This window comes from Hemibagrus wyckioides, linkage group LG12 (genome assembly GCF_019097595.1).
Source record: "Hemibagrus wyckioides isolate EC202008001 linkage group LG12, SWU_Hwy_1.0, whole genome shotgun sequence".
NCBI lineage: Eukaryota > Metazoa > Chordata > Actinopteri > Siluriformes > Bagridae > Hemibagrus > Hemibagrus wyckioides.
In genome coordinates this window covers 15,182,526-15,209,842 of record NC_080721.1, presented here as the reverse complement: position 1 = coordinate 15,209,842, position 27,317 = coordinate 15,182,526, and the positions used below count along the sequence as shown (strand labels likewise).

General features: G+C 40.3%; 1 pseudogene; it reads right to left on the bottom strand.

Moving 5' to 3' along the window:
• Window positions 1-5,737: 5,737 nt before the first annotated feature.
• On the bottom strand, window positions 5,738-26,593 carry LOC131362933 (uncharacterized; annotated as a pseudogene).
• Between the last annotated feature and the right edge of the window lie 724 nt (window positions 26,594-27,317).

Here is a 27,317-nt window from a genome sequence, read left to right as displayed (position 1 = left end):
CTCTCTTTGTTCATGTCTTAATGATTAAACCTGACTCGGATCTATCTTAAAGATTAAAAGAAAGTATTCAAAATTATTAAAATTAGAATTAAAATTAGCATTAACCGTCCCTTACTGATTTAAAATCAAATGTACTTAATGATTAGGTATAAGACAAATATAAGTTTCAGAAATTTCCCACACTTACCAGTGCTTCCTGAACTCTTACATTTTCCTACAGATTGTGTAACTACCTCTAACCTTGTCAATGTTGCTTGTCCGGTGGTAACCCGTGCCCAGTGTAAAGCAGGTTTGCAACCATTGCCAGACTTACACCATAGTCTGCTGCAAGACGGGACTAAGGGCCCCAGAAAGACACGTCGTCAATGACGACTGGAAAAGGGTCTTGGAACCCCAGCCCCTGAGATCCAAACTGATGGTCTTGAGGTTCATGGCATGAAGGTCCCAGAAAATATATCAGAATTGCAGAAAACTGACAAGTCACTACAACCACTGTTTGAAAAGGTGTTTAAGGACAATGGAGCTAACTTGTGTGAGGAAAAATATGTTATAAGTAGGGCTGTCAAAATTATCGCGTTAATAATGGGTTAATGCAAATTCATTTTAACGGCACTAATTTTATTAACGCGTGATTAACACAGCACACATTTTCTGTTTGACCCTTGGCCTTGCCCGTAGTTTGGGAAATGGGAGATGCAACAGCAAACCGAAATTGAGGAATAAAAACGTCTTCTGAATATATAAAACAATGTCTGATGGTTCTGTCGACAAGACAAAGTCTGCATTTATTGTCTATGTGAATTATCACCTCAGCATGTCGAGTTTAAAACATCACTTGATGGTGAAGCATACATCTGATACAGAGAGCTCTCCTGCCCCTCGCCAAAGGCAGACAACACTAGATTATTTTCAGCAGAGATGTAATGTGAACCTGTGTTTTTTCTATGTTCTTTTCTTCAAGTGTTTAATAGTCATGAACAAGTTATTTGAAAAACATGTCTATGTTCTTTATACTCTATATTTAAGGTGGTTTCAGTAATAAATGTACACTTTGCATGTTTAGAAGAAGTGATCTGAAAATGTTAACAGGCTTGTTTAAGTAAATCGCTCAGTGCAAAGAAAGAAGTAATTGTTTTCTATGTTCTTTTTTTTCATATGTTTAATAAATATGAACAAGTTCTTTGAAAAATATCTATGACCTTTGAAACATGTCTAGTCTTCATGCTCTATGTTGAGTATGGTTTCACTAATAATAAACAACAGACCTTTCAATATTTGTCCATGCCCATGTTGATTAGAGTATTAAAAATTTAAAAAGTATTAATTTAAGGTGCATTTTGAATGGATAAAAATGTGCAATTAAGTTGCGATTAATCACGAGTTAACTCATGACAATCGTGCGATTAATCACGATTAAATATTTTAATCGATTGACAGCCCTAGTTATAAGTAATGATGTCTTATACATGCAAACCACTGAATATACCCGGTTGGTTGTTCCGACATGTTGTTGCCCCATGGTTTTACACCTTGCACAGAGTATTCCATGGGCAGGACATATGGCACTACAGAAAACATACACACACAAGTTCACGGTTTACTTGGCCCTCCATGTATACTGATGTCTAGACATACTGCCACATGCCCCACATGTCAAAAAAAACAGTGCTGTGCACCGACAGGATAGGGCACTGTTAATACCTCTGCCAGTGATATCTGTCCCTTTCCAGAGAATCTCCATGGACATTGTGGGTCCCCGGGAAAAGAGCAGGGCAGGACACCAATACATCCTGGTCATCAGCGATTATGCAACAAGGTATCCTAAGGCTTTTCCTCTTCACTCCATCACTACACCAAAGATCATCAATGCCCTCATCCAGCTGTTCTCCTGAGTGGGGATTCCAGATGAAGTAGAGTGCTTTAATCAAATGCTCAAAAACATGCTTCGCAGGTTTGTATCAGATACCAGAACAAACTGGGACAAGTGGCTGCCATTTTTACTGTTTGCCTACCGAGAGGTTCCTATCAACAGGCTTCTCTCCATTTGAGCTCCTGTTTGGGTGGCAGGTCCAAGGGCCACTGGATCTTTTGCAAAAGAGTTGGGAAGCCCCATCGTCATCTGAGGTGAAGCCTGAGAAGGGCATTGTCCAGTTTGACCACCTGGAGTGCTACAGGGAGATGGCCAAAGAGAACCTCCGACAGGCCCAAAATCACAAAAGTCATGGTACGACCAGCATGCCAGAAAGCAAGAGTTACAGCCAGGACAAAAAGTACTACTTTTGCTCCCTACATCAACGAACAAACTGCTGACAAAGTGGCAGGGACCTTACATAGCTGTTTGCAAGATGGGACCAGTGACTTTTTGTCATCCAGACAAGGGCAAAGCTACAAAGACCTACCACAATAATTTGCTGAAGGAGTGGAGAGAGCCACCCAGCAAAACTGAAACAGCGCTGCTGATTTGAGAAGTGGAAGAGGATCAGGAGGATGAACAGCCCACAATGAAGGTGGAAGAGCCAGCACAGCCAGCAAGCATCAACCTACTTCATCTGGAGGAGTGCCAACAAGCTGAGCTACATCACTTTCTTAGCCACTATCTTGTGTTGATCCGTCAGAGGCCTGGGCAGACCAACCAGATACAACACCAGATTCCCGTCCTTGATCAGACACCCTGCGGCCATATCGTGCCCCTGAGAGGCTGGTGGGACCACTCAAGGCAGAGATTGAGATGATGCGGGGTTGGGAGTCATTAAACCCTCCAAGAGTGAGTGGAGCAGCCCCATTGTTATAGTCCCAAAGAAAGATGACACACTGTGCATCTGTATTGACTTTCAAAAACTGAACTCTCAGTCAAGCTTTGACGCATACCCCATGCCACACATTGATGACCTCCTGGAGGGCATCGGCCAAGCCAAGTACATCACCATGCTGGATCTTTGCAAAGGGTATTGGCAAGTCCCCCTGGATGAAGCATCCAAACCATACACAGCGTTGCTGACCCCGGTAGGGCTATTTCAGTTCATGGTCTTACCATTTGGTCTACATGGGGCACTGGCCACCTTCCAACATCTGATGGACCAAGTTCTTTGAGGCTGTGAAGAATGGGCAGCTGCCTACTTACAGTCTACAGTACTATCTACAGTCAGACTTGGGAGGACCATATTCAGCACATAAAAAAGATGTTAAGCAAGATACAAGAGGCTGGCCTGACGTTAAATGTGGTGAAGTGTGAGTGAGTGAAAGCAGAAACCAACTACCTTGGACACCACCTTGGAAATGGGGAGCTAACACCTCAAGTGGACAAGGTAGAAGCCATTCGATGCAGCCCAAGACCGAGAACAAAAAAGGAGGTTCAGTCTTTCTTGGGGCTGGTGGGATGGTATCAATGTTTCATCCCCAACTTCTCTACTACTGCTGTCCCGCTGACCACCCTGCTCTGCAAAAATGTCAAAAACACGATTTGCTGGACTCAGGAGTGTGAGAGGGCTTTTAGCAACTTAAAGGAGCAAATGTGTTCGCAGCCAGTCATCAAGAGTCCAGATTTCGCCGAACAGTCCATTGTGCAGGTAGATGCTTCTGCTGTGGGACTTGGAGCAGTCCTGGCCCAGGGAGGTGAGGGTGAAGAAAGACCTATTGCGTTCCTAAGCAGGAAATTGTTGCCAAGAGAGACCTGATACTCCACAGTAGAGAAGGAGTGCTGACAATCAAGTGGGCATTAGAGAGCCTCAGGTACTACCTGCTGGAAAGGGAGTTTATTCTGGAGATGGATCACCGAGCCCTGACACAGATTCACAGCATGAAGGATCATAATGCTCAAGTGACCAGATGGTATCTCTCCCTTCAACCCTACTGGTTTAAGGTTCGTCTCGGTACCCGATCAGTTCACAGCCTGGAGAGGGAGGAGGTGATGTGAAAAAGTGACCCAGCCATATCGGTTAGTGCAGCACTCATCCCTTGTAATACTCTGCTATAGCGCTGTGGGTGCACACACACGCTACTAGCATACTGGGCGCTCATCCACATACACAAATATATCACTTCCATTTTCATCCCCCAAGAATAATTCACATTGCACCTAACACACAAACATAAGACCCACTTGTGAAGTTTCTGTGATTTTTATTTTGTTTTGCTTTAAACCTATTTACCTGCTATTTCTTTTGTGTTTCATCTTTGTGTTGTTTTTGCTGTATTCGACTGACCAACCTGAGCGCCACCCAGAGGCCTGGCTAAATAGTGCTGGTTCAGGCACAATACAATGAGAATTGGACTGTTCCACTTTGTTTTGAGGAAAGGGATTTTGCAGTTGTCAGTTTATTATTAATGTTTATTTTCTTTTTATATTATGTTATATATATATATATATATATATATATATATATATATATATGTATATATATACATACATATATGTATGTATATATATATATATATATATATATATATATATATATATATATATATATATATATATATATATACACACATCTAGCTCAAAATTATAAATATTATATTTATATATAATTATTTATAATATATTATATTATAAATATTCAAATTGGGGTTTTAGAACTAAATGTCAGAGAATCAATAACACAATTATTTGATTTGTTCGTCCACCAAACAGACAGTATAATTATGCATTAATTCCAGGGAAAGTTATCTTCCTGACCAAGAAAGAATAACTACTTTATAAAGTACTAGCTGTAATTTAGCACGTAGCAAGAGCAATGTTCAGGGACCCCGAAATTGTGAACAAAGCACAAAGACAATCACTTGTGAATAAAATGCATTTAATAAAACAAAAACACACAACACATACTAACTACGACACACATATATAAAAGACAGGATAGGGATTATAGAGAGGGGATAAGTAGGCATAGAGAGATTGAGATTAAGGAAGGGAATACGGAGGAAATCAGAACGAGAGAGAGAGAGAGAGAGAGATAAGGAACTAGAGAAGAGATCAAATATGGCAAGTTTCAGATCAAGTTTTGATTACAATGTGTGAGAATCGTCAAGATAATTAGGATTCGCCTTAATAAAGGGGCTTCATCTTAAAATTGCAGATCTAAAATAATTAGTAGCTTTTACTTGCATTGGTTCATTGACAAGTGTTCCCCCCCACATATATATACACTATATATATATATATATATATATATATATAGTGTGTGTATATTTGCACTTCTCTGGTACAAAAAAAATAAAAAACTGAACAAGAACTATTACATACACAGTGAACCTCCATCACTTTCAGGTTTAGGCTCTAATGCTGGAACTTCTAGTTTTCTCCAGAGACTCTGCTGCATCATGGTATAAGTACTACCTCTGTCAGTGTTTTTTATGTCGTGGTGTTTTATGTAGCACCATGATCCAGGAGAAATGGTGTTTCATTTCACTATCTACTGCCTCAGCTATCTGCTTCTTGACTTGACTTTCACTTTCTTTCCCACCAACCATCAGAAACACTGGGAGTAGGGAGGGTGTAATGAAGCTGGAGTCTGGATGCTGTGTGACAGACCTGGTGGTTTTTCTTATTGCTCTTGGGATTTCAGCATACCCACCTTCTGCCAGTAGTCCTTCACTACCCTGCAGTCTTCCTCTGCCCTGGAGTCCATCCTGACCAGTGGTTCAATGATTATTTCTCTCTCTCTCTCTCTCTCTTTCTCTTTGTTGCAAGTCTTGACTCTGAAGACCCGGCAGCCAGATTACTGTAAACACAGGAAACAAAGAGAGTCAGGAATTGCGTGTCTTCTGTCGGCTCCTCTGTATTGTAGTGGAAAATTTTAAACATTCTGTAATAATGTATGTACAAGGCTTGTGTACGTGCAGATTGTTATGTATATGTGTGCGAAAGACTTGTAGTATGCTGACAATTGTATTTCTTTTTATAATCGTTGAAGACAACATGTCGCTTCTAAGGGTAACTAAGTTGGCAGGGTAAGGAACTGAGAGGAGACCCCTGCAAATATAGCTTAAACTTTGAACTCATGCAACTTCTGTTAAGAGTCTATGCATAAAAGCAGCATGAAAGAAAGGGGAAGCGCCTCTCACTTGCAGATGCACTGTGTGTGTGACAGACGTCCTGCGCAGTCTTTTTTATTAATAAACTTTTCTACTCTTACTACAACTTTAGTGAAGTCTCCAACTTATTTAAATTTGTTTAACTGATTTCCACGACAATTCTTTGGCACCCCCAGATGGGACTCCGCAGTTGAGCAGCTGGAGGAGACCGAGTAAGTGTGGTGCACAGCACTTCGAAGGCGTTACTTCATCCGACGCTCTCGTATTGGCTATTTAAAGCTGAGGAACTTGGGAAAAATCCCCACTCTGTTCGACGCCAGGGTCAACATCAGGTAAGAGGTAAGTTTCTAATTTCTGCAGATTGCATAGGAAAGACTTATCTTATACCTGGGATTTGTCGCGGCGCGTCTGGGTTCGTCATAAATTGGGCAAGTTAACAGACACTGATTAGGGTCAAGAGATAGTGGTCTAGAGTACCATGACGTAGGGTGAAAGACCCCCACGAGATGTCTTGTTTCTTGCCTAGGCTTTTAGCTGGTTTAAGGAAACCACCTTTGGGACTGACGAGTCCATTGTACCGTCCTCTGAGGGACCTTCTCTGGAGAAGAAAGCAGGTAAAAAGTAAAATCTGCAGAGATTGGAAAAATGAAGTTGAGTATGGAAAATGGGGACTTGTCAGAGTGAGTCTAGAAATAGGAAGTCAGAGCAAAAGTTGACAGAATTAACAAGCTATCCCAATGTGAAATTTATGTTAACTAACTATGGGTCAGGTTCACTAAAACAAAATGTGCTCTGGGTGGATGAGTGTGGCTTCCCAGATAAGGGCAGTTTTAGTCTGAGACAGCTGGAGGCTTTAGGAAGTAAACTCAAAAAGAAAGAAAAAGAGAAACTTGAAGTAGATTGGTCAGCGTTTAAACTGTGGGAAAAAGAGAGTAAGAATAGAATGAGTAAATCACAACCTAAAATGTGAATAAACGTAAACTTGCACATAACCTGCAATGTCCTAAGTCAGTTATAGAATATGACCTGGATGGACCACCACCTCCGCCCCCGCCAGCACAGCAGTTCAACGCAGGCCATGGCTTAGAAGTTCGCCAGCCAACGATGCATCCACATGCCGCCGATGCACATGGCCCTCCATCAGCGTATGACAGACAACTAAACGTCGACCTGACACCGCAACCTCCACCAGAACAATCGACTGACCCGCTGAGGGAAGAAGTTGCAACTCTGAGCAAGGTCGTAAAAAACCTGGCAGAAAAAGTGAGCACGCCTTTGAGCCCCATGTCCAGTCACACCAGAGGCAAAACCAAGCTGACAACCAGCAGGCCAGATCCCTACAAATCAACCATCGAGGAGTACGATGCTGAAGCTGACATCGACGACCACCGGCTGAAAGATTTCCAACTCCCAATGGTTGAAGTAGCCGGGGCTGGAGGGGGCCCAATGCTTGTGCACCAACCGTGGACCCCTGCAGACATAGAAGAGGTCCACAAACAGCTTCCAGACCCGAGGGAAGAAGTTTGGTGAAGAATTCTCTAACTTCTGCAAAGAATTCAGACCAACCTGAAGCGAGTTAAGGAGACTCGTCGGAAGGAAACTGGGAGTAGATGTCACAAGGCTGAGAATGGCGTGACCTGCGAACCCAACCGCAATGACAACCCCGAAATGGGAAGATGAGGAAAATGCCTGGTATAGGGTCCTGGTGAATGAGATGCTTTTCCAGTGAGAATGGGCATGACTAAGATAGCAATGTGCAAACAGTGAGAGGAAGAGACTGTTTCACAATATCTGACCAGGCTGATGGATGTACATGATGCTTACAGTGGTCTAACAAAGCCTACAGATATGTCCGCTGAAGGGGTGACGCCTTACGAAGCACAGCTTAGAAATAACTTCATGAATGGACTAAAAGAAGACATTGCAAGAAAAGTTAAAGACACATGCATAACATGGGACACTGGCAAACTCACACTGATTGAGCAGCATGCTGTCCATGTGGAAAAGCTCTTGAATCAAGATAAGCAGAAGAAGCAGAGAAGGTGTGAAGATGACACGCACAAAGCACAGAAGGCCCTTCTCCAGATGGTCGCTGTTCAAACCTAACAAAGGCAAAGTTCAGGGAACAGAGGACGAGGTAGAGGACGTGGACGTGGCAAAGGCAGGGGTAGAGGCCAAGGAGGAGGACCAGGGAGAAGTGGATGTTTCATTTGTGGATCCAACGAACATTGGATGAAGGACTGTCCCAAGAAGTCGCCTCATCAGAGTCAGCAAAACAACAACAACATGGGAGATTGAAAAGAAGAGAGGGAAGCAGAGGAGGGGGCTCCATAAGGTTTGGGTGAGTCACAATCTTTTATGCTATGCAATGAAGACATGCTTAAGCTAACCAAAACCTCTCCTGTCACTGATGTAGTTGTTCAAAATGCTCTCTCTTATTTAGAACAAAAGTTCCGTTAGGTTAAAATTTATGTTAAATATCAGACAGAAGCTTATGGAAAATTGCCACACATTGGTACTTGTAGTTGAGGGAAAACCTGTCCAATTTTTGGTAGACTCGGGGGCAGGGAGATCAGTGATTAAGTCTAGTGAAATCGCCACACCTCCTAAGCTGAGTGGACGTTTTCTGCATTCTATAGGGGCATTGGGGGTTCTGGTAACAGTTCTCAGTACCACTAAAATGTAGATTGGAGGGCTTGAGGCCAATGAAATTCTCTTTTATCATATCTGAATGTTGCCTGGTAAATCTCCTGGGGAGAGATCTTATGTGTGAGCTTAATATTAGCATTTCCAGTGATCACACGGGATTGTCTGTCAGTTATCCTGACAGCACAGAGTTCCGCTGTGTTAAGTATGATCCAAGCAGCTTGACCTATGTATACAAGTGGAAATTGTGTGACGCTGCTATAGGAACAGTAAATCGGACACTCATTGACAAGGCACATGTCCTTACTAACCCAGTATGCACTGACTTCATGGCACCTGACAAATTGAATTGCACAGCAAATGAGAGTGGGCCAGATAGTGAATATGAGTCAGAATGGTTCAGAGAAGGTAGGGAACAAGAAGTTTTGTTGTTGAAGAAATTCTTGTGGAATGCACATTTTTGCGCGGCTAAAGTAGACCTGCCTGGCATAAAAGTTAGAATGGGTAACCCACACCCATTCACTGTTTGGAATTCGGCCCTGCATGTCTCTCTGGCAAAGCCACCTGATGCCAAATGGAAGGATGTCGGTCCATGGGTTTTAAAGGTTGTGAAGCATAGGGACTGGGTCCCAACTTCTGACCCAATGGTCAAATTTAGCCCGGGAGCAAATGCCTATAGCATGTCCCTCGATTGGGTGACTAAGGTAGAGAGAACTGTGGAAATGATTCCTGATGGCAGGCATGAACCATCAGTTTGTGCCACATGCGTACAATTGGCCATTACAGATCCTAGGTTACAAGGAGTTCCAGAAACATTATGGGCAAAACATAAGTATGATGTGGGATTAATAAAGAACTGTCCTCCGGTACAAATAACTCCAAAATCTGCCCCGCAAGCCTCAGTACCCATTGAAACCAGATGCCTTTGCTAGGATAAACTCCTGTGTTCAAATCCCTGCTAGAGACAGGAATTATAATTCCCTGTGAAAACTCTCCGGTACGCACTCCTATTTTTCCAGTTAAGAAAATAAGGGCTCCAGGGGAGCCAGAGGAATGGCGCTTTGTGCAAGATCTGAAAGCTGTGAATGACGCAGTCATTCCTGGAGCTCCTAATGTACCGAATCCCTACACCATACTTATGCAATTGACACCTGAATGCAAGTGGTTCACGGTAGTTGAGCTAGCGAGTGCATTCTTTAGTGTGCCAGTACATAAGGATAATCAGTTCTGGTTTGCGTTTTTGTTTAATGGAAAATCTTACACTTTCTCCCGACTGGGACAGGGTTACTGTGAATCACCAACTATTTACAATGAGGCGCTAAAACAAAGACTGGATTCACTTCAGCTGAGTGATGGTTCAATTTTACTTCAGTATGTAGATGATTGTTTATTAGCAGCACCTACTGAAGAACAGTGTGAATCGGATACAATCAAATTGCTGAAACATTTGGAGGAAGAGTGTCACAAAGCTAGTTTATCTAAATTACAATTTGTGCAGCAAGAAGTCAAATTTCTAGGGCATTTGATTTCAGGTCAGGGTAAAAAGCTTGAACATAGCCGAGTTGAAGCCATTCAGAAAATACCGAAACCGGTAACCAAAAGACAGCTGATGTCATTTTTGGGTATGTGTTCCTATTGTAGAATGTTCATTCCAGATTATGCAATCCTTGAGGCCCCTCTGAGCGCAATAGCTCACGGGAAGGGTCTACAGGCCCACAGTGCACTTAGTTGGACACCCGAGGCTGAACAAAACTTTATGGCATTGAAAAGAGCTCTGCAGACCACTCCCACATTGGGCATTCCAGATTCGAATAGGCCTTTCATCCAAGCAGTAGATGAAAAACAGGGATGTATGTCATCAGTTCTACTCCAAGATCATGGGGGTAAGTTGCGCTCAGTGGCTTACTTCTCAGAAAAACTGGATCCAGTGGCAGCTGGGCTGCCCATGTGCTTAAGATCCGTTGCTGCTGCAGAAAAAATCTTACTCCCAATGCAATTGCAGTGTGTAAATGTGAAGCTCATACTAACAAAAGTGATCCCGTTTCACAGGGCAATGCAAAAGCGGATGCAACTGCAAAGGCTGCGGCCAAACTTCCTCTTGCACGCAACCACAGTATGTGTATGACTAACATTTTACTCTCGCAGAAGACATCAAAGAGTTACAGACATTAGCCACACCAGAGGAAAAGGCAGTGTGGAAAAAGGCGGGGTGTTCTGTCACAGACGGGGTTTGGTACAGCCCCAATCAAAAACCATGCTTGCCTAAAAAGCTATTTCCATTTTATGCTAAATTGACACACGGTCTCGACCATGTGTCAAAAGGAGGGATGTATAACAGTATCTCAAGACATTGGTTCACCAAGGGCTTTACTATTTACTCCCAAAAATTTTGTGAAAAATGTGTAGTATGTGCAACAAACATATGTGGGGTGGGGCACCAAAATAGCCCAGAGTGCACATCCTCCACCAGAGCATCCCTTTCAACACTTACAAATGGACTTCATTAAACTAACACCCTGTGAAGGGAAAAAGTACTACCTACTGATAATAAACATGTTCTCAAAATGGGTTGAAGCATTCCCAATGTCCAAACAAGATGCCAATGCAGTAGCTAAATCACTGCTGACTGAAATTATTCCTAGATGGGGCATCCCTGAGAGAATTGGCAGCGATAATGGGACTCCATTTGTTAATCATGCATTGCAACAAATTAGTGAGTATCTTGGATTTGATTTGAAGCAACACTGTGCCTACCACCCAGCAAGTGGAGGTGTAGTGGAGCGTGAAAATGGCATGTTGAAAAACAAATTGGTTAAGTGCTGCGAGGAGAAAGGGCTGTCCTGGGTAAAAGCCCTGCCACTCACGCTAATGCACATGAGAACCCGAATAAGTGGAAAAGCTAACCTAAGCCTGTTTGAGATACTGTTTGGCAGGCCGCCTAATACAGGAATTGGTCCTTCCCCGACTCCAAGGCAATTCATGGGTCAATGTGAAGATGAAATGCTTAATTATTGCTCGAACTTGTCCTCTGCTTTGTCTGTAGTCCATAAACAGGTGAGGGAGGCCCTACCAGAACCCAAACAGACTGACCTCCATGACCTGAAGCCAGGTGACTGGATCGTGGTGAAGGACTTCAGGCGGAAGAATTGGAAAGCCAGGAGGTGGCTAGGTCCGTTCCAGATCCTGCTAACAACTCAGACAGCAGTTAAGGTGGCGGAAAGAGCAACCTGGATACATGCAAGCGAGTTCCAGAGCCAGAGATCAACTAAGACAGAATAGTGACAGTCACGCTGTCCCTGTTGTCCTAAAACCTCATAAGGGTGGGATGAGTGCTGATCGGGTATACCCACACTCCGAGCACCTGAGCGTCAAGAAAGGTGATAGTACACTGTACAGGTAGATAGGACAAACAGTTAAAAACATGAAAAGCTAACTCACTGAATAAAATGAAGATCCTCACTCTGCTGATAGGGATAAGCCTCAGTGTCTGTCCAAGTGAATCACACCCACATGACAATGTCTTCTGGCAGTTTGCAAACTGGACAGCAAAGCAGCATACAATTGAGTCATGTTACGTATGCATGCCCTGCCCACGGCGGTCAATTCACACACGCTGCGACCGTCAACAGCATGAGAAAATACAACGCTCACAGCAGTGGCTCGAACATGTTTCACTCCGAAGTGTTTGAAATCTAGCAATTTAGATGCGAATCTCACACATGCCACCTATAACAAGCAATCAGGAATCAGGTGGTGTGAGAACAACACAGACAAGGACGTTTACATGAGTGCTGAGGACAGCCTTATACGGCTATCAAAGAAATGTTGCAGAAAGGAAAGGGTTCAAAGCCATTTTTCCACCGCACTTCATGTTCCCTGCATGTTTCAAGGGCAATGGGAATCAATTCCTGGGTGTAACACATAATTCATCATGTGCAACTACCTACGAATCTTACAGCAGTAATAACAGTTGCAGCGAGAAACCATGTTCAGCATTACATCCCAGAGAAAATGGCACGCTTCCTCATAGCGATGATTGGTACTGGGTGTGTTGGCAATGGGTATACACCTTTCTTCCCAAATATTGGAAAGGCATCTGCGCACCTGCACAGTTCAACGGATCCCTGATTTTGGTCACAAACAGTCCCACGGGTTTAAATCACCATTACCGTGCAAAAAGAAATGCAGACGATGGGTGTCCCCTGCCTGAGCACCAACTCAAATTTCAAATTTCGCTGGCTTCTGGGATGCCTTCTTCCCACAGTATGGGGTAACTCAACTGTGGAACCAATTAGAGGTCACCCAGCAGTTGAGGGCATTAAAAAGGAACTCTCAGTGCTGCGCCTAACAGCAGTGCAAAATAGAATGGCCCTGGACATAGTTCTAGCAAAGGAGGGTGGTGTTTGTCAAATATTGGGCGACACATGCTGCACTTTCATTCCAGCCAATGATGACGACCATGGGCAGATCTCCACAACACTGGAAAAGATGCATGAAGTTGCTGATCAGCTTAAAGATGATGAAAAAGGCCAAGTGAGCTGGGGACTATGGCATACTCTAAGTTTTACTTAGTGTTCAGTACACATAGTAAAATATCATTATATTTGTGTATACATTTTTGTGGGTACCACATCTCTTTCTCTCTTTGTCTGAGTAGTGAAGCTCTTTCTCTTGAGTGCTGTTTATCTGCACTCATAGCCACATAGTAGGTATCAAGTGTTCTGATGCGACAAAAGGGTTGGGTGATAGCAGATGATGTACTGAAGGGAGGAAATCTGATAATTATGGCAAACTCATAACTATTCTGAACACAAATAATGTTTCAAAATAAATTATTTCCACATATGTTTCAGTTGACCGTGGTTATAAATATTTGTGGTTGTAGTCATTATCACTGATTATTTTGGAGATTAGGATTTTTAGGTTTCTTTTTTGCATATTTCACCTTAAAACTGAAAATTTTCACCAGCCTTCCAACAGTTTCGGGAAGACTAACATTCTTCACACTTGCATTATTTTGATGAATGTTGATCATGAAAACACCGGGATGTTTATTTTAACCCAAATGCTGGGTTGTACATATTCAGTAGTTAGTTGGGTTGTTTGTTTCAGTATTGGATCAATTAGTTTAGTAAAACCCAACACGTTGGTTTAAATATTCAAGTTTTGTGTGACATTTAAATTTTAAGTTTATTTTTAATATACTGTGTTAGCTTTTTAGCTCAGTTCATGTTGCCAAAATAACCTTAAATGTGTTGCCCAATGATGATAAAAAATAAAATTGTAAGTGTATTGTGGGTATTTTATTTACACTGTAGACAGAGCTCATAGAAACTCTGTGCACTTACTATATAAAGATTTTTTGATTGCATAAAAGTCTCTTGGTGCTTATCCTTTAAATTTACAATGATCTCATTGGGGCTGTTGTTACACTGAGAGCTGAAGTGCTGCTGGAGAGTGAAGTGTGAAATAACTCTTACTAACACACATCATTCCATCACAGGAACAAGTGAGGATTAACTGTAACTTTAATTACACACAGAAATGGACAGAATTTATTGTAATATAAGTACAATTAAATGGGAAGTTTGAAAATTAGTTAATGAACTGTAAGAAAAAGTGAATGACATTTAAAGTGATAATTCAGATGTTTAAAGAAAAAAAACACATCCAATAGTAGAAAATGTGAACACTATGACTAGGATAATATAATAAACTTCTGTTATGCTTCAGTTTTTTCCCATAGGATAAAGTGATGGAAAAATGGGATTCCTAGCTGTTTATTCAGTTAGAAGTAATCTTCCTCTGTGAGTCCACTTTCCTGTTCTGCTTCCTCTGTGAATGTATTTTCATCTTCCTCTTCCTCTGTGTATCCACTTTGAACAGCTGCTTGAATGCTCTTCATCTCTTCTGGAGAAGCAGCAGGGAGAATGGCGAGCAACTCTCTATCAATCTTCTCCATTCTTGCATCATTCTTCTCTTCAAACTCCTCCTTGTTCTTGAGGACAAGAGCTAAGATGGCTCTCTGAGCCCCATCACAGGAGTTCTGTAACTGCTCCACCTCTGACTGAAACTCTGGCTTTTCCTTGTCCATGGCCATCATTTTCCCAGACAGCTGACATGATCCATGAGGTGCTTGGTGGACACCTCAGTGTAGGTTGTAGAGATCATGTTGACAAGGCTGGCGATGTTAGAGGCTTGACAGGCTTGATTATAGAGCAGATCTTTGGAGAAGAGCTTTGCATTGTAGGAAAGCTTCTGTGTCTTCTCAGATGTGGAGACAAAATCTTTAAGGGTTCTGTTCAGGCTGATTTTCACAGTGTGGGACACCATCTGAAAGAAGTGCACCATCTTCTCCCACTGCTCCTTCACTCTCCCCATGGCATCCATACCCTTAACCAGCATTTGTATAGTGGTGTTAAAATCTCTCTCTTTGACCTCACAGTTCCTCATGGTGATCAGGATTTCAGTCAGCTCTTTCTGGTTCTTCTCCATGTTCTCTACACTCTTCTCATAGATCTCTCTGGTCTTGTCCAGTTGAGCACAGCTCTGCTCTTTCTCTCTGTTTGCTACACTTTTCTCACAGGTGATTGGTGGTTCTGGAATCAGGGCAGGGACCTCACAGTTCCCCATGGTGAACAGGATTTCAGACATTTCCTTTAAGTTCTTCTCCATGTTCTTTACACTCTTCTCACAGATCATTGGTGGTTCCTGAGTCAGGGCAGGAACCTCACAGTTCTTCATGGTGATCAGGATTTTAGTCATTTCCTTTGGGTTCTTCTCCATGTTCTCTACACTCTTGTTGCCCTGCTCTTTGCTGAACCTGGCATTCTCTGATGCCATTTCTGAAGATCTCACCTTCTTAGATTTATTTTCTTCTTTAAACATCATTGGTGGTTTGGGAGTCAGAGCAGGAGAATTTGTAACAGCTTTACTTTTGCTGTCGAAACTGCGAGCTGATTCATTCAGTTTTCTGATCCTTTCAATCAACTTATTTTCATTGCCCTCATTACATTTCCCCTGTGGTGCAAACTTTGCTAGTATTTTGCATATATTTATGCCTTCATTACACAACCATTTGCTTTTCTTTTTAGGTGCACATTTTGGGAATTTTTCCAGACTTCGTTTAATCCTCATAAACTGCTTATTAATAAAATCTATTTTTGTACTTTTGCTCTTTTGATCATATAATTGTATCCAGTCAATCTTGTTTTCATGAATTAACTTTTGAAAGTTCTCTGTAAGTTTGAGGATTTCTGCAGACTTACTGTAGATGATAATTTGATCAATTGCATCAGCAGCATCAATTCCAGCAGCAACAGCAGCAGCAACAGCAGCAGAAGCAGAACTTTCCTCTTTATTGTCGTTCAGTGTGTTAGCATTGTTTGATAAATAGCTGGAACATTTGTTTACTAAACTTGTCATTCCATTAGAAACAGCTGTGAAGGTCTCAGCCACAGCCCCAAGAAGATCCATTCCTATCATTCCCCATCCACTGGGTAATGAATCCATTGTACTCTTGTATGTTTCATGTGCTTCTTTCAGTTCTTCTTCCATAGCTTTCATTGCCTTCTCTGAGCGTTTAGTAGCTTCTTCAGATGTTTGTTTCTTCAGCTTGGCCTCTTTCAGTTTGTTCTTGATAGCATCCAGCTCCTCTCCATAAAAGTGCTCAGCATTTACACATGCTTCCAGCAGTTCTTGGATAATGTTGATGACATCAGTGAACCTCTTTTCTGTTGAACTGGCCAGCTCAAGACAATCATCTGCAATGACACGGATGTTCTCCAGCTGGTCAGGGAGGTGGCCTTCAACAACCTCATCATTATCATGGAACAGGATCTTCACAGCCGTCTTCATGTAATCTGGAACTGCCATGGTGTGTAGTCTGATCTGATCCATGTTCTTATGGGCCTCATTGAAAGCCCACCAGCCTGAGTTACACACCTGCATGAGGCAGGCACGAAATGAATCTGGGTATCTGATGAACTTGTAGCCACCTTTAGGTGGGTTCTTGTTGATGGAGAAATCAGTTTTGGAGGAGATGAAGACCAGCTCTCCCAGGATGGCTATGGAGAGAGGAGCAGGAGTCAGATACTCCTCCCAGTTAGCATATGGCTGCATCACAAGCTTGGTTTGGGTTCTCATCTCCTCAGCTGTGGTGAGGCTTTGATTTTTCTTTGCAATTTCAGAATCCATCACTTTCTTGTTCATATTAAAAATAAAGAGAAAATGAATTGATAAAGAGATCACCATGGATGCCAGCAGAGAACTTACAGTGCAAATCATAATAAATAAACTAAACTATGATTCACAGATACAACAGCTGAGAGCCCTGCCTTTTGGTGCGTTTAGTTATTTGATAGACACATGAGTACAGGTGCAGTGTTTACATCTGATAAAACTAAAAAGTTCAACAGTTGACAGTTCAACACCAGAGACATTAGATATGATTGTGTTGAACATTATAGAGACTTTAAGATTCTAACATTGAGATGCATCTCAAACATTAGCACTCCATCAAGCTGACATTTACGGGGATTATTTAACAAACTCTAAATTCTAAAAGAGGGTGAAATGTCTTTAGTATATTAGATCAATGATGAACCATCAATTTAACTTTTTAAAGGTCTTAACAACAAATCAATAGTCAGAAAATTTAAACAAATGAATAACGTTAGTATGGAATGGCATTTCCCCTTTGAATTCTTTAAATGCTCAAGCTCTGTGGGCAGCTTTTTATAATCTTTATCATTAATGGGCTTTTCACCAGGACCAAAAGTTGCCCAAAAGGTTCCCAGCACCATCACACCTCTTCCTCCATGTTTATCTGTGGTAGAGATTCTTTCACTGTTGTTTTTCTCACCAGATCTGTTTCTAGCTTTTCCCCTCAAACAGTTCACTGAGGCAAAAATAAACAAGACAATCATGGCTCAAGAGGTCTGAGGAGTGCATTTGTTTAATTCTTGCTAATTGTTAATTCTTAATTCTTGCTAAGTTGAATATTATACCATTTGGGGGTTGGATAAATTCCCCCAGCATTGCTCATGAATGTGCTGTTCACAGCATAATCCACTATACATGAATATCTAAAAATGACAACAGATAATTTTTGTGTATTATTATTGTAATTTATCCTGTAATTTTCCATAAGGAAGATAGCAAAATACACACACACACACACACACACACACACAGAGAGAGAGAGAGAATCAAAGATAAAATCAAGTGTAAAATGTCCTATAAAATGGAAATTACCCCAGAATCCACACACACACACACATTTAATTAATTTAAATCACTGTCTTTCTTTGTATAAGTCCTAAGTCCTTCTTGCATTCCAAACTGTATAAAAGTATTAAATGTGTGCAGTAAAATTTTTTCTTTTTTTTTTTTTTTTAATGCAGTGTGCAGTAAAACCTTCCACAATTTTGTACAGAGCGGTGTCTCTCTTCCTACCTGGATATCCTGAAAGTCTTCAGTGAAGGTGTGGAGGATCTCTGTCAGCTCTGCAACCCAAACAGTGCACTGCTCCAAGACTGAAAGCCCCTGTGTATTTATAATATGGAATCTGCCCTCCCCTTTTCACCCTCCCATCTCTGATACTCTCTTAAACAGAGCTCATCTTATAAATCTCACATGACTGATGTGGTGGGTTAGAAGAGAAATAACAGCAACGGAGGTAAACTTTCACACTTTAATTACAGATCTATCTTTAAGAACCCCTGTGACAAGGTAATCATGTAGCATGCTGTATTTTTTTTTTTTAAGTGTTTTGAATGTCTAATAGCTTGTAAACTATAAAAATAAAATGAAGATGACACATGACAAGGAAATAAACATGATAAGGAAATAAAGAGAATAAACAAAACAAGCTTTGTTTTGTTATACAGTCTACTTTTTGTTAATAAAATCATTCTGTAAGAGAGTGAGTTGAATTACAGAAATCAGAGAGAAATGATTCATAATTAATTCACTGTTAAACAGAATTGCATAAAATTACAACAATAAATATTATTTTTCAGAAACAAATAAATTGAAATAAAATGAGTCCAATATTTTTTCCTGAATGCTTTTTTATTTCCTGTGTTAAATGTATGCAATGTTTATTTTTTAATTAAAATTTAAACTCTATTATTGAAATATCTAATCTAGGACAGATTGATATAGGAGGCTGCTAAAAGATTTCATTAAGCATAAATATAAACCTTACTAAAAAGGACTTCTCCAGCTACTGAACATGGACATGTTTTTGTTTTGTTTCACCTTTTTCATGTCCATTATTTCATGCTTTATCCAGATGAGATCAAATAACAACTGCGACTGTATGACAGATGAGATGAGAGTTTATATTAATAGACATAGTAAACATCATGGTTTGTGTACTTGTGCATACTAATGCAATGCCACTAGCTGGATCTGTTTAGTGATTCAAATATCCATATCCATATTCATACAAATATCCTCATCCATAAACCTAAAGTGGGTGTAGCATAAACTAAAAGGTTGTTTGTTTAATTATATCTAAACCCTACAACCGTGCCCCTGCAAACCCTGGGAAAACCCAGTGATCCTAGAGATATCAGAGGAATCTGATGTGTGTCTTTCTTTGTTGCCAGAAAAATGGAAGCACAGTTGCCTAGAATGTGTTTTGTATCATTACGTTATTCCTGCACTGGAACTAGAAGGCCCCAACAGTACTAACACTACTAACCCCTGACCTCCTCACCCAACATTAGTGCCTGAACTCACTAATACTATTGTGGCCAAATGGGAAAATCCCCTCAGCCATGCTACAAAGTCTAGTGTAAAGCCTTAACAGATGTGTTCAGGTTATAACAGGAGTAAATGTGGGACTAAATCCAGAATAGAATGTTCTAGAGTAGTTAGTAATAGTAGAATAGTAGTTATTGATCCAGTGTTGGGGAGTAACTAGTTACATGTAACGGCGTTATGTATTTTACTTACAAAATAAATGTAACTGTAATTCTTTACAGTTACTTAGAAAAATGTGTAATTAAATTTCAGTTACTTTTGAAAATGTTGAAGATTACAAATAGAGTTACATCTGAATATTTTCTTTAAAAAACTAGTATATGTTGATTAAATATTAATTTGTTGTTAGAGTTTGTTAAAGCGGTGCTATTCTGATGATTTTGATTGGTTCTCTGGTTTGAATTTGCGGCGCTTCTGCCAATTACGTTAATCCACATTGCCGCGGAAAGCTTTAGGCCAATACACTGTCTGAGAGTGACCACCATGGCAAGTGAGAAAAATGTATTTCAGTCCAGGAAATTTAAAAATAATTTCATCCTGAAATCCAATAAGGGTCAAATATAACAGTTCAGGGGGAAATTAGTTTCCCAGCTATTAAAATGCTTTCAGCATCAAAGGCTTTATTGTTGAACCTGAGGAAGCATCTGCAGGTATGGAACCTAGCCTTTCTTTATTTTATAATATATTTAAAATGTATAATTTTTGTCATTATTGTGAGTGTACAGAAATAAAAACAGACCCTTTAGTTTGGAATGATATATTACTTGTTTCAGTATAATAAAAAGTGACGGAGTGGTCAGTTCATTTACTGAAGCTGCTCTGTGGAAAAAAATCCACTAAAACGCGCCTGCGTGTTCATCGAGCCCATAGTGTACTCAAGACCTGTATTCATAACTTTCAGAACAAATTAGCTAGTCTGCTAGCCATGGGCGTCACTAAGCCATTTTTAGGGGGGCTTTACCCCCCTCACATTTCTACTCAGCCCTTCTAAAATTCTGTGATTCTTCATAAACTCTACACAAATTAGTGATCTCAGTCCCCTTTAAATGTCATATGAAAATGGCGGCAGACTTCGGCTCCTCCCCGTCTTTCAGCACGTTCTTCAATCCGCAAACCGTGGCTTCACAGAGCGAGGATCAGAGGACAAGTGTGTGTTTGTGTGCGAGTGTGAGATCAGGAAGACTCGTATTTGTCTTGTTCAGTACTCAAATCATATACACATTTATGCAATACAGTGGAATGCTGTAATAAGTTTACCATCCTACCTGGATAGTCAAACCTTTATTTATTTATTTATTTATTTATTTACTATTATACCCTCATTGGGGGCTGAGCCCCCTTTAAATGAAAATCCTAAAATCCTCCCTGCTGCTAGCTCCCTTTACCAGGCACACTTCTATTTATGAACCCTTTGACAGTAAATATATATCTCACACTTTTCCTCCTTGTAAATGTGTTGGTGTCAGATCTAATATAACTTAGTTATTTTAGCGCTGTAGCGTACATTATGATGACTCTTTTCAGATTATGTTTTTTTCCCAAGGCATTGTTACTTTCCAGTGTGTCCTGTCATAGCTATGCAAAGATTAGATTCCTAAAACAGTATTAAACAGTTTTTGATCTGAAGTCTGGTTTTGTGGCTGGGCTTAAAATTAAATTAATATAATCTTAATTCAAGTGATGAAAGATTTAAAATTCTAACAGTAAACAGAATTGAGTACAGAGTTGTAAAGTTAACGCTGCCTGGGATAAATGTTTGGAAATGATTTAGTTGAAAATATCCATTAGAAACTTAAAAGTAATCAAATGTAATCAGTTACTTTACTTTTATAAAGTAATTGAAAAGTCACACTACTTATTACATTTTAAACAGGGGAATTTGTAATCTGTAACCTATTACATTTCCAAAGTAACCTTCCCAACACTGTTGATGTCCATATAGAGTAGTTATTTCTAATGAAAATTCTTGGCCTACATAATAAGCCAATTAATCCCTATCAAGACTATACAACTATACAACAGGGTGTCCTAACTTTCCAAACTTTTGCATGTGCCAAAATGATTATTTTTCCCATTTCTAAAAGTTCATATGATATAAAATAGCATTTGCACAAACATTTACTGAAGAATGTTAATAGCTGCAGTGCTTGTGTGGGAAAAGCTGCTCCTTCAAAGAAATTGAAACCGAAAGAATACATTGTACCCTGCATACAATGCGGTAGGTGAGATATGAATCAGTCCTTGCTGCTTTTTCTTACTTGCTTTTTCCTGAGGGCTGCACTTTCAGAGCAAGTGAAAGTGAAAAGAAATCTCTTGACCTTGATTTAAAGTACAGAATGCTTAAAAGGTCTGATATCTGTGACTTTCATGGCCTGGTTGTTGGTGCCAGACGGCCTGGTCTCCTGAGATTTTCACACATATCAGTCTCTAGATTTTATAGAGTTCTGTTAAAGTTTTCTTAGTAATATTATCAACTTAAATGTTAAATAGTCATAGTCTAACTCAAGGATTGTAGAAGCACTATCCCTTTAAATGTAGTGATTACTTAAGGTCAGGTCATGAGGTTTATAGGCACAGGATGTAGATCATCTACATACTGTTTGACAGTGATGAGCAATATGATTTCAGTGTGCTTCCTAGGTGGTAGGAGAAAATTTGCTCTGTTTTTAAGTTCCAGTCTTCAGGGGAGATTTCTGGGATTTCTTTTTTGTTTCTCTATTCTTGATTTATGTTGGTTTTCTCACAAGGTTAGTCTTGCTGAACACTACTTGGATGGCAGAGGTTGGATCAGTGAGTGATTCATTCCAGGATGTCTATGGGTTATGGACCTAAATGTAAAAATTTGTATTTTTTTTAATTATGTAAAAGTCTATCATTAAAATAAGATTGATTGATGTCGAAGGCTGTTGAAAATGTTCATTAAACATAAATAAAAAATAAATCTTACTGAAAGGACTTCTCCAGCTTTATCAAAGCCCATTTCTGTTTGTTTCACCTTTTTCATGGCCATAATTTCATGGACTGGTAAACCTAATCCGTATTTGAACAACTGTGATTGACAGATGAGATAAAAGTCGACCTTTATGCACATTGTAGAATAGTAAAAGTCATGGTTTGTGTACATGTGCATAGCCTGGATCTGTTTAGTGATGCAAATATCCATATCCATATTGTAAACCTGAAATGGGTGAAGCCTAAACTAGAAGTTAGTTTGTTTAATTATATCTAAAACCTACCACTGTGCCCCTGCAAACACTGGGAAAATCCTCAGATGCACAAATGTCACTCAACCTCCCCTCAGGCAGGTAACCTGGACACATTCCTGGCAGCAACAACATGTCCTTTGTTTCCTTTTTGGATTCCTCAAGAACAGGAGCCTTATAAGAATCTAGTAGAATATACAGTATCTCACAAAAGTGAGTACACCCCTGACATTTTTGTAAATATTGTATTATATCTTTTCATGTGACAACACTGAAGTAATGCCCCTCTGCTCCAGTGTACAGTAGTGAGTGTCCAGCCTGTATAACAGTGTAAATTTACTGTCCCCTCAAAATAACTCAACACACAGACATTAATGTCTAAACCGTTGGCAACAAAAGTGACTCCACCCCTAAGTGGAAATGTCCAAACTGGGCCCAATTAGCCATTTACCCTCATGTGACTCGTTAGTGTTACAAGGTCTCAGGTGTGAATGGGGAGCAGGTGTGTTAAATTTGGTGTTATCGCTCTCACACTCTCTCATACTAGTCACTGGAAGTTCAACATGGCACCCCATGGCAAAGAACTCTCTGAGGATCTGAAAAAAAGAATTACATAAAGTTGGCCTAGGCTATAAGAAGATTGCCGAGACTGAGCTGCAGCACGGTGGACAACATCATACAGTGGTTTTACAGAACAGGCCTCACCATGGTCCACCAAAGAAGTTGAGTGCACGTGCTCAGTGTCATATCCGGAGGTTGTCTTAGGGAAATAGACGTATGAGTGCTGCCAGCATTGCTGCAGAGGTTGAAGGGGTGGGGGTCTGCCGGTCAGTGCTCAGACCATACACCACACACTGCATCAAATTGGTCTGCATGGTTGTCGAAGCCTCTACTAAAGATGATGCACAAGAAAGCCCACATACAGTTTACTGAAGACAAGCAGACTAAGGACATGGATTACTGGAACCATGTCCTGTGGTCCGATGAGACCAGGATAAACTTATTTGGTTCAGATGGTGCCAAGCGTGTGTGTGGGGGCAACCAGGTGAGGAGTACAAAGACAAGTGTGTCTTGTCTACAGTCAAGCATGGTGGTGGGAGTGTCATGGTCTGGGTCTGTGTGAGTGCTGCCGGCACTGGGGAGCTACAGTTCATTGAGGGAACCATGAATGCCAACATGTACTGTTACATACTGAAGCAGAGCATGATCCCCTCCCTTCAGAGACTGGGCCACAGGGCAGTATTCCAACATTATAATGACCCCAAACACACCTCAAAGACAACCACCTTGCTAAAGAAGCTGAGGGTAAAGGTGATGGACTGACCAAGCATGTCTCCAGACCTAAACCCTATTGAGCATCTGTGGGTCATCCTCAAACGGAAGGTGGGGGAGCACAAGGTCTCTAACATCCACCAGCTCTGTGATGTCATCATGGAGGAGTGGAAGAGGACTGCAACCTGTGAAGCTCTGGTGAACTCCATGACCAAGAGGGTTAAGGCAGTGCTGGAAAATAATGGTGGCCACACAAAATATTGACACTTTGGGCCCAATTTGGACATTTCCACTTAGGGGTGTAGTCACTTTTGTTGCCAACAGTTTAGACATTAATGGCTGTGTGTTGAGTTATTTTGAGGGGACAGTAAATTTACACTGTTATACAGGCTGGACACTCACTACTTTACACTGGAGCAGAGGGTCATTTCTTCAGTGTTGTCACATGAAAAGATATAATAAAATATTTACAAAAATGTCAGGGGTGTACTCACTTTTGTGAGATACTGTAAATAAATTAGCTGTTACTGATATTATACCCCTTCACTAAATTTATGTTCTTTAGTATGTAATTAAAAAGCTGAAGGACACATACAGTAATCAAACGCTGTGTTATCAAGCAAGGTAATAGTCGGGTGATGTGCAGTGGAGGGGTATTTTAGTGGTTTTATCTGCCTATTATGAAAAACTCCAATGATGTTACAAAATAAATTAGTTCTACATATATTTCAGTAGATTATGGCATAAATATTGGGGGTTGTAATTGTTAGTTCTGACTACTTAGGGGATTAGTTCCCCCACCAGAAGCTATGCCCCTGGATCACAGAATTTGATGTAAAAATCATTTTAAAAATTGCCAGCCAAACCTGATTAAAACGTTTCATCAACCTTACAACAGTTTCTTGAACAATGACTTTCTTCACAATCACACTATGTTGATCAAAATAATTTATAATATTGCTGTAAACATTGTTGTCTGATCGATGTTTATATGTGAATAAAAGCCTAAATTCGATCTGTTCATCATATAAAGTAATAATGACTTTTCAGAAGACTTGGATTAAACCGCTGGATTCATTTAGATTTATTTTTGATCTCTTTACAAATATTCTGAAGCATCAGAATTTTGGGGGAATAAACTTTCAACAGAGGGACATAAATCTTGCAGATATCATTAAAAATATCTTAATATGTGATCCAAAGATGCATGAAAGTGTTAAGGGTTTGGAAAGACATGAGGGGGAGTCAGTGATGACCGAATGTTCATTTTTGGGTGAACTGCCTCTTTTTAGAAACATCAGTGCTCTTTTAATTGAACTACACTAACAATGTAGAAGTACAAAAAATAAATTAAATAAATAAAAAAACAAACTTGTTGAACATTACAGTATTAAAACTTTTGGACTCAGAAACAACTCACACTCCTGGAGATGGTCATCTCTCCTGCTGTGCTCTAATGGCCCTCTTTCCACCCCTGTCTCTTGCCCCAGTGAACCATTTGGAGATCCTTTTCTGCCTCTTCAGTCATTGTGTTCTTTTTCAGTCCACCTGTAAAAGCAAATGCACATTAACATCTGAAATGTCCAGCTGTATATTATGGTAACACTTTATTTTGGTGTCCCTGTTCCAGTGTCATTGTCCATTCAAGTACTCAGTGATATTAATGATGAAAATCTGCTTACAGGGTAAAAGGTCAGTTTACCCCAAAATCAAAACGTGCGCGCGCTCTGACAAAATAAACGGCTCTTTTTAATGCACGGTCTCATTATGCGCTGATTTAAATAAATATAGTGTAATTAGTGTCATTATCAGTCACACACAATAACTTAAACACATATACGTTTTTCTGTGTATGTGGAAAAATCCGGCGAGTCTCTGCCCTGTTATGAGCAGGACAGAGCTGACCACCGGGAATTCCCCCGGTTCACCTGATGACCACTCCGGGCCTGGTCTCACAACTGTCTGAAATTCACCCTAAATGACCTCGCCTCCGAAAGCAGCACTTTACTCTTCTAGATCCCTGATCGGATACCTCAGAATTCACAATTATGCTAATTGTGCTAATTATTATAACTTGGCGCTCCGTTCGTTCCTCATCAGCAGCTGGCTGTACGGTAAATTTACCTCAGGGGAAAAAATGGCGGCTAACCTTACACAGACACAAAATACACAAGGAAAGCAGAAAATAAACAAAAATGTGTTCAAACTCAGGAAACAAAAACCTCTACACATTACTATCAACACATATAACCATATTTTAATCCTCACACACACTTAAGTGATTATAACTGTTTCACGCTTCTCCCCCCACAGAAAAGTTATTAACATTAGTTTAGCGGTTTCAAAGATCATTTAAACTGTCAAAACAAAGTTCCCGATGCTTGAGACCACAGATGATAAAGATAAATAATAAAGATATCTTTAGAAAATATTCATTTACCCGCTTATTCCGCTCCACATCCACGTCCTTCAGCCGCCTTCAACAGATGAAGTGATCTCCCTCCCGCCTGTCACTCACTGGGTCTGGAAGAAACTGTATCCTTACGCCATGGCGGGATTTCCTCTACTTCAAATATTTAACATCTTCACAGCTGTCATTTTAAATTTCCGCTCATTTTCAACTAAGATCACATGATACATGATATTATGATATAATGTTATAAGAAGAAATTCATAAGGAAACAGTCAAAGCAGTAGGACTACTTTGTCAAGCGGAAGGTGATGTCAGTGAGTGAGTAGGTCTTATTGAACAGGTAGGTCCAGTGAGACCCATTTAAATGTCTTCCTTTCCGATTTCTCCTCATTCCCAATTAAATACATTTTGATAAATGCACAGGCAAGTGAACACTGTAATGCTGAACATTCAAACAAAGAAACAAAATAAAATAAAATAAAATAAAATAAAATAATGGAAATATACAATGAAATACAATGGAAAATAATGCATTTTAATATAAAAAGTAGCTATATCAAAAATCTGTGATATTCGTTGTTTTAAAGTGATTAGTAACCACATTTAATTATTTTAATACGATTCAAGGTATAAAGATGTATTTTAGGTGTGAAGTAATTTTGCCCACTTGGAGCCCACATGGGACCCACATAAATTGTCCATTTCCAGCCCATGCCCACTTGGAGCCCATGCCGTCTGGATAGAGCCCATATGGGGCCCAGATATACATGTTGGCTGGGATGCAGGTGTTCGATCATCAAAGATAGAAATGGAGAAAACAACAGAAGTGCAAGCACTGAGTAAGTATGCCCTCTGGTGGTCTGTGGGGGAATTATGGTAGGCTTATGATGGTAAACTGTTCACTGATGGAGATTGCAAAATTGTTCAGTTGCCAATGACTGTGGCAATTGTAGTTCTAAAACCATCATATCAAGTCATCT